At 46.4% G+C, this 14,182-nt stretch overlaps 2 non-coding genes across 2 annotated transcripts; both read right to left on the bottom strand.

The window, feature by feature from the left end:
- Window positions 1-1,170: 1,170 nt before the first annotated feature.
- On the bottom strand, window positions 1,171-1,242 carry Trnaa-cgc (transfer RNA alanine (anticodon CGC)). Its single transcript has one exon. It is a non-coding gene; the product is annotated as a tRNA-Ala (tRNA).
- A 190-nt stretch (window positions 1,243-1,432) lies between these two features.
- On the bottom strand, window positions 1,433-1,511 carry Trnaa-cgc (transfer RNA alanine (anticodon CGC)). The gene has a single exon. It is a non-coding gene; the product is annotated as a tRNA-Ala (tRNA).
- Between the last annotated feature and the right edge of the window lie 12,671 nt (window positions 1,512-14,182).

The following is a 14,182-nucleotide window of genomic DNA, read 5'->3' as shown; positions in this document are numbered from 1 at the left end:
TCACAACCTTCGTGTCTTCTGGAGGATGATCTGCTGCTTCGAGAGTCGTTGCCTTCTGCTGAAGAAGCTTCTTATCTGTATCGGTGCCGCTCGTTGTGTCCTCATTGATCCTTCTTTCCGACAGGATGGCTGTTTCGACATCGACTCCTTGCGCTCGCGTCTGCCGCTCTGGCTCAGACTGGTGCTCTCTTTTCTCTTGCGACGTTGCCCCCGCTTGTGCATTTTCGTCCACGTCCATTAGTTCCGCTGCCGTCATATTTTCGGCAGGTGCCCTCGTCTTGGCAGCGTAGGTACTAATACAGTCATCTTCAACATGGCCGAAATTTCTGCATGTTTTGCACCAGGATGCTTTACATATCTTCCTTAGGTGCCCCACCTTCTTGCACCTGAGACACAGCGGCGGTCTTCCCGGTATATCTATCAAGACCTGGCCTCCCATTATCTTCATAACATGAGGAATGTCCTCCACGGACACCCCGTCACGCAGAATTATCCCAACCTTGCGCGTCGTCGTCTCAACACCTGCGAAGGCTGTTGATCTCCATCGTTCTCGTCCTATTTTTTCCACTTTCCCGTATGCAGTAAGAGCTTTGCTCACAGCGTTATCAGACACGTGCATAGGTAGCCAATGCACCGACATGTAGATTTCTTTTTGATTGGGATCCAGGATGATACACTTTTTATTCTTCACACTGATCTCTTTCTTCGCTACTAGCTTTTCTTTCGACAGCCTTGAATGCAGTGTCAACGCCCACACGTGGTTATACAGATACGCCCCAAACTGGGCTACGTCTTCTTTCAAGATCACAGAAAAGACACCTTCGGCAAAGTCGTCCGCCCGGTATGGTCTCGCGGAAGGGTCCGCATGCAGAAATATAGTATTCAACGACACATTACCTGTAGGCAGAGTCGGTAACACTAGTCTGTAATTGTCAGAGGATGCACTGACAGGAACGTTGCTGATGGTGTCCCGGCTAGGGTTAGCCGTGTTGAACGCAGCTCCAACGGAGCCCATTTCCCTACATCCGACCGCAACCGCTGCCGGAAGTAGAATGTCTGAGCTACACCCCCACGTTCTTTAGCTCATTGTGGTTTCGTCATTTCGTCATAGGTTACGTGTTAGTCGTGGACCTTTTGCTCAAAGGAATGGTCGGGGAAAAAGGAATCCTCTGGAGGTGCCGGGGATTGAACCCGGGGCCTTTCACATGCGAAGCGAACGCTCTACTTCCGAGCTACATCCCCACTTTTTTTTCTTTTCCACCTTTATTTTTCAGAGCTTACTACTCAGAGCTTGTGTATGGTATTGTGAGTTATTGAGTCGTACGTGAGCTACATCCCCACGTTCTTTGGCTCATTGTGGTTTCGTCATTTCGTCATAGGTTACGTGTTAGTCGTGGACCTTTTGCTCAAAGGAATGGTCGGGGAAAAACAATGCTCTGGAGGTGCCGGGGATTGAACCCGGGGCCTTTCACATGCGAAACGAACGCTCTACCTCTGAGCTACCACAGAGCTACACCCCCGACGCTCACTACGTCATGGTGAGATCATTACCATGGAATTGGCACGTGTGCAGATTGATGTCTTTCCTAAGCATGTCACTCGAGTCACTCCGTAGGAACTGGGCTTCCGTGCAGTAATGAAAGACGTTTTCTATCGTCTCTGGGGCCCTGCGGAAACGACAGCTCACTGTCCAAGGCACAAAATATCCCTTTTCTTGCAACCTTACTTTCACTGGCAGGGTTCTGGTATGTAATTTAAAAAGAAAGTTTCTATTTTCGGCTTGATGGGCATTCTCCATAACACGTTTTAGAATATTCCTGCCCGCCCACGCTTTTGGTGCTTGTCGGTACGTTGGCTCAGGGCAGAATACATCAACAAGGTATGCCGCTAACTGTTTAAACTCTTTTCTGGTCACTGTGAATACTCTTTTGAAAACCTTGCCGCGACAAACGTTACGCTTCCAAGAACCTCAGTATAAAACACACTGATCGCCACATTCACATATCTATCAAAAACCGTTACTTCGGGTAACTATTCATGACTAACCCTCTGAATTACAATTCTTACAAATGGATGTTTGCTCTCTCTAAAGAACACGAGTCTCATAACCAGTTGTTTAATAAACAGGTGGCACAAACTCAATCCTCCAACTTTAAATCTGCGAAACAAGTTTTCTCAACGTATAGATTCGGAAGTCGAGTTCCATGCAAACACAGCAAATCTCCTATTAAAACCCTGAATGTTCTTGTGCGAGCATTTCAGTACATGTAGCATATATATCAGTTTCGCAACAAGAAAGGTGTTGCACATAACCACCTGTGAAAAATTCACATTCTCAGCTCCTTCATAATATTCGCATGCCTGTACTTTGGTGTCAGTTGACGCCACGCACTATTCGTGTGTTTTGCAGCAGCGTAGTGGAGTCCCTAAGCATGTGGTTGGTGTAGTTTGCTGTGCTATACCCCCAACTGGCGTTGTACCCACATTCCAAGGATGTGCCCTTATTTATCTCTGCCCAGTGCACTTTATTACATTCTCCGATCTCATTCATCACGGCGCTAACGCTTTTCTTATCTTGCGCTAAGAATACTAGGTCATCAGCGGTCATAATTCTTGCATGTTCTTCAATCCCAGTTATTTTTTTCCTGGCGCTAAACTCTTTTTTTCTTTACGCACGTACCGCTTGCTAGGCGTTTCATCTGGCAAGTAACATTGCGTGCTTGATCTCATTTTTGCGCCTTCATATACAGGGTGTTTCACCTAAGGTGATTAAAAATTATAACTGGCGACCTACTCGCCGGATTGTCGGACTTTCAGCATTTGCCTTCTGCAAACGTTTGCCACCATTCAGGAAGGCTTTGGACAATTTTTAATTGCGGGAAATTTATTTTTTTCAAATGAACTTTGAAAATTGCCAATCGAACCTCACTTTTTCTTACAGAAATATGATGTCCTCCGCGGATAACCGCAGACTCAACAAGAACTATGCACAGTATCGCAACAGAAATAGTAAAAAAAATCAGTAAACTTTATGGTTTAGCCGCGCCTGCTTGATTTTCGCAGAGAAGGGCTCGCGAAATCTGCGTCTAGACGAGAAAGTGTCCCAGCCTTCATTTGTTTTGGCTTCTTTGTGATAAGACGGTTGTTCTGTTTTCTCTGTGATAAGTCGGTTGTTACCAGCATCAAGGTCAACGCGGCGCAAAGGAAGGTAAAACAAATGAAGGCTGGGACACTTCCTCCTCACCCCGCAAAATACCGTGCGCTCTGCTTTGCGACAATCAAGCATGCGGGGCTAAAGCCGAATTTTTTCAATTTTTTAGACTCTTTCTGTTGCGATACTGTGCATAGTTTTTGTTGGGTCTGTGGTTATCCGTGGAGGACTTCATATTTCTGTAAAAAAAAGTGAGGTTCGCTTTGCAATTTTCAAAGTTCAATTGAAAAAAAAATCTCCCCAATTAAAAATTGTCCAAAGTAAAAATTTCCAGAAGGTAATTGCCGGAAGTCCGACAATCCTCCGGGGAGTACGTATAGCCAGTTAGAATTCTTTATCACCGTAGGTGATAAAAAAAACCCGTTTGTGCACTGCTATCAGGTTGATCTCCAACTTTACCTTAGCCATTTGTCCTGGCTGTCTTGATGCCATATCGATTACACTCAATGGTGCCATTTTCAAGTTCTTTCTGACGCTGGTTTCTTTGGAAGGCCAAAATATTACTCCGCTGTATTGCAAACGCTCGCAATTTCAGTTTAAACTCTTCCCACGCCATTATCCAGGTGCTTTTTCCTGTTATTATTTCAGCGATTCGGTTCTCTACGAATTCGTTAAACTCCTGATCGACGAGCAAAACAGTGTTAAGCCTCTACAATTGCCTGCCAGTACGATCCCATTTTTCTGTACGAGCCCGGCCCAATGATGCCATAACCAAACAGTGATCACTGAAATACATTGGATGTGCCTTATATTTCATGAGTCCTACCGAGTTCGTAGTTGCACAGTAAATTCGATCCAGTCTATTGTGTGTGTATTATCTTGAAAATGTGTGTAGATCACACGTCTTTGAGGTGTTTCTTCCGCTACATCAAACATCCCATAGTCTTCGAGTATCCCCTCCAATACTTCAATACTTCGGTCGCTGCCCCATTGCTGGTTACTTCGGTGTCTTTTGTTTAGCGTACAGTTGACATCTCCCAGTACCACCGTTTTATATACATCGCTCATGTAGCTTCTTAGACATATAAAGAACGCTGTTCTCGCTTGCGTTTATTTGGGGACATAGACGTTTATAGCCCGCAAAATTTTGTTGTCAATGAGGACATCCAGCACTGCAATTCTGCCCTAGTCATCAACCGCATGCGATATTGGTACAAAACAGTCTAGCTTTCTCAGCATCAGTAGACAACCCGCTGATAATCCCACGGCGTGACTTAGACGACATCGTAGGATTTGATAAAGCAACTAGATACGAGAGAATATGTTTCTTTCCGTGTTCTGATCTTCGTTTCTCGCAAGCAAGTACATCTATTTCGGAAAAGTTTTCAAGATAGCGTTTAAGTTGATGTTGTTTCTTCCGTGAGTTCAGACCTCTTATCCCTTACAAAAATAGGTTCGTCCTTCCTGCTGACATTTTGTATGCTTCCTGTATACCCTGTCTATTTTCTGTACACTGCTCCTCTCTGTATACAGGCACACAGAAAGTCTGTATAACCCTTGTAGACATCTTGTGCCCCTTTTCAGCATGCAGATATTATGTGTGTTATGTACAGACGTTCTGTATACCACGTGTGCGCATGTATTCTATGTATTGTATGCGGACTTTTATACGTACTTTTATGTAGAGAGGCTTTTGTTGCCGCGTATGCAGGCATTCTGTGCATTATGCATAGGCTTTTGGCATAAGCATTCGGCAAGCCCGGGTGCCAGGACAATTATAACACGGGTCCAAAACGGATCAATTTTTGTCGTTCGGAACCCTCAAGGACAAACGTATTCACAGAAGCTGTCAATTGTGTCCCTAAGATATTCTTTTCTTTTTACAACGATCCCTACATCTTGCCAATGGAATACAGAACGTGCTCACATATAGCATTACGTATTTACTCTCTGAAGTACAGCACTGCATACAAGGCACTAGTTGTGAAAATTCAACATTTATACATACGTTTGCGGGCTTCATGTTGAGGCAGAACCTATCACGAAAACATCAGACTATGTTGATCGCAAGACAGGGAAGGAAGTCGGGGTCCTACTGAAGGTCACAGGGCTGACTCTTGATGGTGTATCTGTATCTGTACACCGCGTGCACCAGTTATTTGTCTACTGCAAGCAGGTTACAAGAGGCACCTGACAAGAGATAAAAAAAGTAAAGCGAGTACTGATGCAAATGCAAGAAAGTCAATACAGACAATGATACCACAACCTTCCCAAATCTTTCAGGCAAAATGAAAATCCAACTCCTTTTTTGTACATTTTTGACCCATTCCACCCACCGTTAAAATGTATTTGCAACAACCAGCTCAACCTAAAGAACAAGGGATGTGCCAACCCAATCCGCAAATCCTCGTATCCTGGGCAGGGATTCGGGATTCGCGAATCAGAATCCCAGTGCCCAAAGTGGCGAATCGAATCTTTCGAATCCACCAACCACGTTTGTTTGTTTCTTTTTCAAAATGGCGCCTCCGAGGTCCGCCAAAAGCCTGATTGGCCGACGGAGGAAGGGAGCTGCCTCAGGACAGGAGCCGCCGATATTTCGAAGAGACACTGTTCTTCGTCTGGGCCCCGTCCTCGTCTTGGCATGGTATTTAAAGGGTTAGGTGTGACGTATTAAATGTTCATGCGAATTGTGGGTCAACAGCCCGGAAGGAAGCAAAGGTCCGTACGAGCTTCTACGGCCGGAGGAAATGGCCGCATTGTTAGAGTGTGGAGGGGATTATGTGAACGAAGTGATCTGGGCTTCAGACCGGTGGTCACAGAAATTAGACGTTCACGACAACAGGGACAAAACGGGACAACAGGGAAGAATTGGCAAGCGTTCCGAAAGACGGGGAGGGGGGGGGGTTAGTGTTATCTGTTATGTTCTGTATGGCCACTGCTTTTTGCTTTCTTTATTGCACGCCACAACGTTGTATTACGAATATATATGTAAAAAAAAAAAAAGCTTTGCTCGCTTTGGAGTTTTCCCCACATAACCACTAACCTCCTTATATTTCGGAACGTTCGCCAATTCTCGCCTGTTGTCCCGTTTTGTTCCTGTGTTCGGGAACCTCTCATTTCTGTAACCGGTATGGTGCAAAGATCACTTCATTCACACAATCCCCTCCACACTCTAACAAAGCGGCCATTCACCCCGGCCGTAGAAGCCCGTACGTACGCTTTCTTCCCTCCGGGATGTTGACCCACAATTCGCATGAACCTTTAAACACGTCACACCTAACCTTTTAAATGACCAATGATGAGGACGGTGCCCAGAAGAAGAACAGTCTCTGTTCGAAATATCGGCGGCTCCTGTCCTGAGGCAACTCCCTTCCTACTGGTCTACCGGTTCGCTGGATTTCTACCCATCTTCATTGGCCGACGGGTGTTTTCCTGTTTCTTTGTTTACATAGCTCTGGACTGAAAGGGTTCAGACAGGAACTGTTGCATTACAAGTTTAAAAGTACTAGCACTAAAGTAAGTAGTAAAAGTAGAATACTAGTAAAAAGAACTATAAGGGTATATTTACGGGGCTTTTATAAGGGTACGTTACGAAGCGACGAAGGGTGGAAAATGCTCTAACGTGCTCGGGCAGATCAATACCGGTATGTTGCAACAGCCGCGCTTGATGGTACCTGCCGTCGAAATTCGCATCGTTTTCCTGTTAAACAACGACAACTTTAAACTCATATCTATTCCCAACGACAAGAAAACGTATAATTAGCGACGTCCGCGACAGTGTTCACAATATGGCAGGTATCCACCATGGTAGGAGCCAACACCGGGAACTGACTTGATGACTTACTAAAATAAGTATTTAAAGAGATTGAAACATTTATTTTACTGAAGAACAAGCTTTCGGACGGAGTCAGTCCTTCATCAGGTGCGATACATTGAACACTTGGTAGAGATATTTATACTAATGTACATCAGAGAAAAGGGACAGCGAAGGTGGTGAGGAGGAGATACAAATTCTTATTAGAGAGGACTGAGGGCGCGAAAACGAAAATATAAAAGAAAGCGATGTACAGTCGGAGCGTTACCGGAGACTAAAACCGTTGAGAGATCTCAGGTGAGCGAACATCGTAAAGAAGACCGCTGGAAGAAATATTACGCTGCTGGGGTTTGAAAGATAAACAATGGCAGCACTCGTGTCACAATTTCTCCCGATTTTATTTTTCTTTATTCATTACTTTTTCTTTCCTTTTTTTAACCCATTTTAAGAATGTACAGCTTTTGCAAAACTCCTAATAGCCGATAGCCTTTTCTGAGTTTCTGTACGTTAGTTATGCAGGCTAAACACGACTGCTGCCATTGTTTATCTTTCAAACCCCAGCAGTGTAATATTTCTTCCAGCGGTCTTCTCTACGATGTTCGCTCACCTGAGATCTCTCAACGGTTTTGGTCTCCGGTAACGCTCCGACTGTACATCGCTTTCTTTTATATTTTCGTTTTCGCGCCCTCAGTCCTCTCTAATAAGAATTTGTATCTCCTCCTGACCACCTTCGCTGTCCCGTTTCTCTGATGTACATTAGTATAAATATCTCTACCAAGTGTTCAATGTATCGCACCTGATGAAGGACGGACTCCGTCCGAAAGCTTGTTCTTCAGTAAAATATATGTTTCAATCTCTTTAAATACTTATTTTATTCACTTGCAAGTGCTAGACTTCTCCCATTTTTGCCTGTTAGTTTCCTGGTGACTTACTACACGAATTCGGAGTTGGACATACTCAAATTTGACAGGCAAGCGGCAGAGCAAAGAACTAACTGCGATGTCCAACAGAATCCTGATCGCCAGTGAAAGATACAGGAAACCATTCGCCCAGACCCAGTACTCTCGCTCCCAGCCCACCGCAAAGGACCAAACCGTGCGGGGAACTATTTTCAGACGCGGGAGCGAAAAGCCTTCGCTGCTCTGGCGCTGTCGTGCCTGTCGACCAGTCAGAGATGATAGTTTGAATCTGAAGCGTTTATATCGCAAAAGTTGATTTTTACGGCTTTATCATTACACTGTTGATTTTTTCGTGATTTATTTTCAGGAGTTTATTCTCGAAGTTTATTTTGTGAAGTGTAAATGAGAGTGATCCCGCTGTATATGTATTCAGCCTATGTCGACTATCATGCTCCTTAAAGGGACTATCGCATCCGGGAACGTATGTATGATACCGATAGGATAATGTTCGTCACCGTTTCAGAGTCAACTTTGCCAAATTTCTCTTCCGAAAACAGCTTACATATTAAGGAAACGAGTTTTAAATGTCCGCATTCCATCTGCAGCCTACACGATGATGACGTAAGCCAGGCACACGAATGGGAGCGCAGCGCAGGCAATTGTCTCCGAGATCGTCTGCTTGGCGTTCGCATCGCACTATACTAAGTGAAAAGTTCTCGGTAAATACGGCTGACTCTCGCTTACCAGTGTGAGTGCAGACGTAACCATGTTACGTGAAACACGGCGTTACGCTCCTGACTGTACGAACACGTTCGACACTAACCAGAAACAGCGTTCCGCGAGCCGGTAACAGAGAAGACGCCGTTCCCCACGCCTCGCTCGCCTGCCCGCCTGCCTGTCGGTCGGTTGCCAAGGCCACCAAGGTCCCTCCGGCCGCTCCATGATTGGTATTCTCTATGTCAAAGGGCGCGCAGTGATTGGAGTCGTCCGTGTGTCGTTTCCAGAGAGGGAACACCGGAATGCGTCGTCTGGTCTTGCGAAGTTTTATATCAAACTACACAGGAACAACGCTCCAATTCGCGTCGGGTTTTCGACTTTATTATTAGTGATGAACGCGGAGTAAAACGGCACTGCAGTTTCGGAATCGACCGGGACGGATGCGATAGTCCCTTTAAGTCAGAGGCTGTTTCAAAGTCGTCGTGTTAGTTTACTTACTTACTTACTTAGTTATATACTCAATTACACGACGACAGTTCATACTCTGGCACACTAGAGATTGAACACCTGTCATAGCACTATAATTAACATTTAGATGGGTAGAAATCCAGCGAACCGGTAGAGATGTAGGAAGGAAGTTGCCTCAGGACAGAAGCCGCCGATATTTCGAACAGAGACTGTTCTTCTTCTGGGCACCGTCCTCATCATTGGCATGGTATTTAAAGGGTTAGGTGTGACGTGTTTAAAGGTTCATGCGAATTGTAATAATTAACATTGGTATTTCAGTTTTCAAAAGTCAAGCGTCGTCGGCACAGCATAGCGCTAGGGGGGGGGGGGGCAGAGGCGAAGCCTTAGTCCCTGCGAGAGTTGGTATTCATAAGGTGTTTGAAGCAGAGCTTCAAACCGAAACTTTTTTCGGTTCGTTTCGGGTTTGGGTTCATCCATAAAGGTTCAGTTCCGGTTCAGCTACGCAGTTCACATATATCGGTTCGATTAACCGGTTCAGAGGCTGTAAACTGGTTCGGAACCGGTTCGAGGTTCTAATATGCTACAAAATTATAGGCAGCAGCTAAAAATGATGCAAGATCTCTTGGTTACGTTTTTTATGCATTTATTTCTGTTTTCTTCCACAAACAGGACCCCCTCTCATCCCTTGCGCGAGCAATGCGCCGGCAGTCTAGGCAGGCAGACCACTCGAATCCCCACATCACCCCTCACCACACACCACCCGAACCGGCAGCCGAAGTTTTTATATCGCTTCGGTTCTGGTTCAGCTCCAAGATGGCGCCAGTAATTACGGTTCAGTTACGGTTCAGTTCCACCTAAAAATTACGGTTAATTCGGGTTTTCAGTTTCGGTTCGACGCTCTGGTTTGAAGTATGTTGGAGATGCCACAGGAAGCCGGCCCCTGAGGTTGGCCTTCCTATTTTTTGATGCAAATACACACGTTTTGCGAGCTTCCTTCATGGACCTTTCCGAAAAAGATTTCTTTTGAAAAAATATGTTCTTAAAAATATGCTGGCACTCGCGAGGTTTAAAATAGGCGCGTGTTTATACCAAATTACTGTCATTGGTAATTTATGTTATTGGTATCTTATCTTCATGACAGTTCAATTAACATCTTTAGGGCAAAGGGAACATTTCTGGCTCGATACAATGTTTCACAGAATCGCGCCACTAGCACCAGTTAGCTCAAGCGTCGTGGTCATCGCGTACCGCGAGGGGAGCAGCAGTGACGAACATTTTTATTCTAAACGCATCCGCTACACCGGCAAAGTTGGATGACTGGCACTGATGGTATGTAGGAGTCGCCAGACTCGATCTTCGCGCTTCCGATGATCACCGCGGTAACAGTTCTTATGCTCTTGTCTCTCTTCTCTGGTCTCCCTCTGCTCTGGTCTCCCTCTGCTCTGGTCTCCCTTCAAATCCGCGTATTGATCTTTCGCCTTTGGGCCAGGATCTTTCGCGGCGGAGGGAGGCGAAAGGGAGCCGGTCCTTCATATTTGGAGAAGGGCCCCTTGATAACGCGGTCTGCCTCTGGGTGGGCTGTGTCTTTGAACGCGCGGCCGATAATAAGGTCGTCGGGGCAGTACCGCTTGCGGTGCTGTTCCGGGAAGATCTTTTCCTGATCTCCCTTCAAATCCGCGTATTGATCTTTCAGGCGGTTTTTCGCACAATAAATATCACAATTTGTCTCTTGAATTTCAGAACCTTACGCTTGGCAATACGAGGTGTACTATTTTTTAAATGTGGTGTGGGCAAGTTTTCGCTTGTAGCATCCTAAAGTTGGCAACGCGACTGTTATCTAGCTCGCGGGATTGTAACGCGCAGGTAGTATCAGGGCAAAGGGGGCCACCTCCAGTTCGCCTGCTTGATGACAATACACAAGGTCACAAGCTTGACTTTATTAGTTACCGAGATAAACTTTCAAATTTGGATCCGTCATTTCCGGGTGGCCTTCGGCGGTCCAGACTTCGGAGAAGCAGCTGTACACTCTAAATCCGGTCCCCCTTATCGTCTCCCTTAACGATCTGTAACCTGTGTTCCAGGGGTTACATTGGCATTTCCCCCTTAAAACCATGGGTTACTTCGTCTACAACCCATTCCAAGGGTTACATGAGCCCGCTGTAACGCTTCGCAACCGTGCTACAAGGGTGACAGTGACGTGTCACCGAAGTCACCCTTGAAATGTCACGCTTACGTAATTCCAATCACCCATACTCTCAACCGTAACCCTTATTACGAGGACAAGAACGAATTTGCTACAAGTTTCGCGTCTTCTGCGCCTGCGCTTAAACATTCAAACTGAACGGACGCGCACGCTCGGAGCTTCGAGTCGAGGCTTGGATCAAGTTGTCTCTGCGACCCGTTGGCTTTGAACTCTTCGGCCTTGTTGTTGTTGCTGTAGTGATGTTCACTTCCGAGGGCATTCGCGGCAACCTTTGCGGTCAGCGCAAGCAAAATGAGTGTGATTGTGCTGAGTTTATGAGGAAGACTGAGGATCATGCCGGCGACCGCACTGGGTGGTGTGTGTTCTGCGGCTATTCATCTTCGACACAGGGGCGTCTTGAATCAATTGGTGAGTGTCTTCCGCAGTTATTAAAGCCATGAATCGTGCTGTCGCAAAACAAACAAGGGGCGGTGCTTTTTGTAGACGTGCCTCGCGTTGAGGAGATGGCTGTGACCGCCATTCGCGACGAAACAGTGAGCTTGCAACGGTGTGTATCTCTTCTCTTTTTACATTTGTCCCTCTCTTTCTTTTAATGTGGGACCGGCTTTTGAGAGCGAGTGTAGCTGTTTCACGCAAGCTAAGGCTTGTTCATGCATGTGTCTTTTCAAGATGCAGAAACAGTGATGACCTGGGTACACCGGGATCGAATTTCGCGGCGCAGTCAGCCTCTGTGTACAACTGTTCGACTATTCTAGAATGATTGGGAGTACAAGCTACGGTACACCACCAGGATAACGCAAGCCGCAGAGTGAAGTCTCATGCAATATCTTACATGTACTTGTCAGCATTTCGTATATGGTTCCCAGGAGCAGATTTGTTGTCAGTAATTCAGATCCGTCATGCTGTCAGTACTCACATCCGCATCAACAGACAGTTGGCTTAACGAAGCAAACAAATGTTTCCCGACTCTGAGTAATTGTGAAATAATTTTGTAATTTGTCATTTAGCCATAATAAATCTATGTGTTCCATACTCGGATTTCATGTACAAGTGTGCATGCGTTTATTTTATCACAAACACAATTTTATTTTTATGCCTGTACACTGCCACTTCTCTAGAAGTACATGAGCTGAGGCCACACGGCGATGCACTCAGCGAGCGGGCTTCACCACAAGCTGCACTGCTGTGAGGGGAAGAGCGCTGCAGAGGACTGGTAACGCATAAAGCGGGGTTCAGCGCCTACGAGAAGGGTTACGACTCGTAACCCATAAGGCTAAAAAACTGCGGCCTTGGGTGTCACCCTTATGTGCAGGCCACGCCTACATAACCCGTACAAAAGGGTTAGACCATTACCCCTGATGTAAGGGTTAAAAAATGATCAATTTTTAACCCTTACTATGGGTGACCCGATTTAGAGTGTATTTCAGGCTGTCAGGGCAAGCTTTTCGTAGCCACTTTGCCCGTGAGGAAGCACCGTACGGTCTTGTGGAGTGCTCTCGCCGCTGGCTGACGTCTACTCGAGTTTTCTAACACGTTCAGAGTGAGTGACAAATCATGTTCGACCCTCCCGTGTTTGGATCGTTCGCTTGCTATGGCCAGTGCGAAAAGCAAACTTTCCTAGAGAGTGTTGATGTCTAGCTTGTAGGAATGTAACGTGAAGATAGTGTCCGTCCAAAAGGGATCACCTCCATAGGGAGCCCTCCTACTTGATAATAGTACATGCACTCACAAGGTCACAAACTACCATAGTTAGATGTCATGCTTGATGACAATACACACACAAGCTCACAAGGGAAACCTTCCCGCAGAGAGAGTTAGGAGGTATCGAAACGGACAACCGTCGAGTTTTAATGGAAATGGAAAGCTGTGTTCCCATTTGGTCTACCTCTGTGGAAGGCGGGTTGCGTCTACCTATGATGGCCTCAAGCGTGTCCCTACGCTGGAAATGCGATGGGCATGTTAATAAAAATTGTGTTGCGCCAGTGCACGCCTGCTGTTTCAAGGTTGGTCATGAGCCTTGTGATGCTCTGTGCAAGCGCTGTTGCGGTGACCATGCCATAGCTTTATGCACAGTCTAAACATGCGCTTCACGTGTAGTCGGTGACAGCGTGTCGCCGGACGCTCCCGTGTGTCTGTTCCTGCGCTTGTGGGGAAGCCAATGGAGCAGACGAGGTAGCTGTCAGTGTGGCAGCTCAGGAGGGCCCCAGCAGTTGGTCTGCGGCAGTTGCTCTCGCACCTGTTCGTTGTACAGTCGCGACGGAGTGTGGCAGCTGTGATATCGCCCCTGTGAGTGATTCCTTCGGTCCTGTGGTTGAGCATGTAAACACCGTAGACGATGACAACGGTCTCGTGGTGTCTCGTGTTCCGAGTCCGATAGGTTGGTAATCGACTTGGAGGCGGGTGATGTGATGTCGGGCACGCCTGGCTGAAAACGGAAGCATGACTCCTCGGGCGTGTCTCCTGATGCAGTGGGGGACGCCGCCATCGTCGCTAATTACGTGTAGACTCATGATTCGAAGCGGAGACCCGACGATCCTGATGTCACTTGACATAATATCTATTAATTGTATGTCTGTGCTCTTATTATCTCCTTTTTATGTCTTTGCTTCGTATCGCTACCTTAAATGTGCGTGGGGTTTCCAAGCAGGCCAAACGATTGGAAGTTGTCGACTGGGCGAAATTGGCCCACGTTGATATCCCACTACTGCTAGAAACTAGATCATTATCCTGAAGATCCATTCAAATTCTAGAAACCTCACACGGGGTCAAGGCTTTCTTCAGCTGTGGCTCACCTCAGCGAGCAGGCGCCGGCATTTTTCCGTCTTTTCAGGGCTCCATTCGGTGGTTTGACGTCCATACGGTTGGGAAGGTGGTATCTTTAGAGCTTCAACTTGACGGTAAATGACTTCGAATTGTAAATGTTTACGCGC

Source organism: Ornithodoros turicata, chromosome 1 (assembly GCF_037126465.1).
Source record: "Ornithodoros turicata isolate Travis chromosome 1, ASM3712646v1, whole genome shotgun sequence".
In the NCBI taxonomy this organism is placed as follows: Eukaryota; Metazoa; Arthropoda; class Arachnida; order Ixodida; family Argasidae; genus Ornithodoros; species Ornithodoros turicata.
The sequence above is the reverse complement of the archived record's forward strand: the minus strand, read 5'-3'. Positions and strand labels throughout refer to the sequence as shown.